We start from the raw sequence: 2,539 nt of genomic DNA, 5'->3' as shown, positions 1-2,539 counted from the left end.
TCAAGAGATAAGTGACACCATAAGATGTAACAACAGTAGAATAATTGGGATTCCAGAAGAAGAAGAAAGAGAGAGGGGAGCAGAAGGTCTATTGGAGAGAATTATTAGAGAGAATTTCCCTAATATGGCAAAGGGAACAAGCGTCAAAATCCAGGAGGTGCAGAGAACCCCCCTCAAAGTCAACAAGAATAGGTCCAAACCCCGTCACCTAATAGTAAAATTGACAAGTCTTAGTGACAAAAAGAAAATCCTGAAAGCAGCCCGGGAAAAGAAGTCTGTAACATACAATGGTAAAAATATTAGATTGGAAGCAGACTTATCCATAGAGACCTGGCAGGCCAGAAAGAGCTGGCATGATATATTCAGAGCACTAAACGAGAAAAACATGCAGCCAAGAATACTCTATCCAGCTAGGTTATCATTGAAAATAGAAGGAGAGATCAAAAGCTTCCAGGACAAACAAAAACTGAAAGAATTTGCAAACACCAAACCAGCTCTACAGGAAATATTGAAAGGGGTCCTCTAAGCAAAGAGAGAGAGCCTAAAAGTAGTAGATCAGAAAGGTACAGAGACAATATACAGTAACAGTCACCTTACAGGCTAATAATGGCACTAAATTCATATGTCTCAATAGTTACCCTGAATGTTAATGGGATAAATGCCCCAATCAAAAGACACAGGGTATCAGACTGGATAAAAAAAAAAAAAAACATCTATATGTTGCCTACAAGAAACCCAAAGACACCTCCAGATTTAAAGTGAGGGGATGCAAAACAATTTACCATGCTAATGGGCATCAGAAGAAAGCTGGGGTGGCAATCCTTATATCAGATCAATTACATTTTAAGCCAAAGACTATAATCAGAGATGAGGAACGACACTATATCATACTCAAAGGGTCTGTCCAACAAGAAGATCTAACAATTTTAAATATCTATGCCCCTAACGTGGGAGCAGCCAACTATATCAACCAATTAAAAACAAAATCAAAGAAACATATCAATAAATATACAATAATAGTAGGGGCCTTTAACACTCTGCTCACTGAAATGGACAGATCATCCAAGCAAAAGATCAACAAGGAAATAAAGGCCTTAAATGGACATCACGGTTATATTCAGAACATTTCATCCCAAAGCAACAGAATACACATTCTTCTCTAGTGCACATGGAACATTCTCCAGAATAGATCACATCCTGGGTCACAAATCAGGTCTCAACCAGTATCAAAAGATTAGGATCATTCCCTGCATATTTTCAGACCACAATACTCTGAAGCTAGAACTCAATCACAAGAGGAAAGCTGGAAAGAACCCAAATACATGGGGACTAAACAGCATCCTTCTAAAGAATGAATGGGTCAACCAGGAAAATAAAGAATTGAAAAAAGTCATGGAAACAAATGATAATGAAAACACAACGGTTCAAAATCTGTGGGACACAGCAAAGGCAGTCCTGAGAGGAAAATATATAGTGGTACAAGCCTTTCTCAAGAAACAAGAAAGGTCTCAAGTACACAACCTAACCCTACACCTAAAGGAGCTAGAGAAAGAACAAGAAAGAAACCCTAAACCCAGCAGAAGAAGAGAAATCATAAAGATCAGAGCAGAAATCAATGAAAGAGAAACCAAAAAAACAATAGAATAAATCAACGAAACTAGGAACTAGTTCTTTGAAAGAATTAATAAGATTGATAAACCCCTGACCAGACTTATCAAAAAGAAAAGAGAAAGGACCCGAATAAATAAAATCATGAATGAAAGTGGAGAGATCACAACTAACACCAAAGAAATACAGACAATTATAAGAACATATGATGAGCAAATCTATGCCAACAAATTTGACAATCTGGAAGAAATGGATGCATTCCTAGAGACATATAAACTACCACAACTGAATCAGGAAGAAATAGAAAACCTGAACAGGCCCATAACCAATAAGGAGATTGAAACAGTCATCAAAAATCTCCAAACAAACGAAAGCCCAGGGCCAGATGGCTTCCCAGGGGAATTCTACAAAACATTATTTGTTTGTTTGTTTATTTGTTTATTAACAGCATAACAGTGTTCATTGTTTTGGCATCACACCCACTGCTCCGTGCAGTACGTGCCCTCCCTATTACCCACCACCTGGTTCCTCAATCTCCCACCCCACCCCCACCCCCGCCCCTTCAAAACCCTCTGGTTGTTTTTCAGAGTCCATAGTCTCTCATGGTTCATCTCCCCTTCCAGTTTCCCTCAACTCCCTCTCCTCTCCATCTCCCCATGTCCTCCATGTCCTTTGTTATGCTCCACAAATAAGTGAGACCATATGATACTTGACTCTCTCTGCTTGACTTATTTCGCTCAGCATAATCTCTTCCAGTCCCATCCATGTTGCTACAAAAGTTGGGTAATATACCACATCTTCCTTATCCATTCATCCGTTGAAGGGCATCTTGGTTCTTTCCACAGTTTGGCAACTATAGCCATTGCTGCAATAAACATTGGGGTACAGATGGCTCTTCTTTTCACTACATCTGTATCTTTGGGGTAAATAC

This window comes from Meles meles, chromosome 8 (assembly GCF_922984935.1).
Source record: "Meles meles chromosome 8, mMelMel3.1 paternal haplotype, whole genome shotgun sequence".
NCBI lineage: Eukaryota > Metazoa > Chordata > Mammalia > Carnivora > Mustelidae > Meles > Meles meles.
The sequence above is the reverse complement of the archived record's forward strand: the minus strand, read 5'-3'. Positions refer to the sequence as shown.